The sequence below is a fragment of the Petaurus breviceps genome, unplaced genomic scaffold (genome assembly GCF_028583685.1).
Source record: "Petaurus breviceps papuanus isolate PSGF00001 unplaced genomic scaffold, PetGlider_PUasm1.0 227, whole genome shotgun sequence".
Lineage (NCBI taxonomy): Eukaryota > Metazoa > Chordata > Mammalia > Diprotodontia > Petauridae > Petaurus > Petaurus breviceps.
The window spans coordinates 1,229,455-1,229,660 of record NW_027185896.1 but is presented as its reverse complement, the minus strand read 5'-3'; positions in this window follow the sequence as shown (position 1 = coordinate 1,229,660).

Below are 206 nucleotides of genomic sequence, written 5' to 3'. Positions count from 1 at the left end.
GTTCTCCAAACTACACTGAATGTTTATATTTAGATGCTGATATACATTCCAAGAAATCTTACCTGGAAACTGCTCTTTTCTGGAAATTACCTAACTTCCTACAATCAGGTCACTTGGATAATAAGTTCTTGTATGCACCTGTTTTCCACTCTCTATAATGTTAACCTCCCAGAGACCAGAAAGGGGGCTCTTCATTTTTTTTTTTT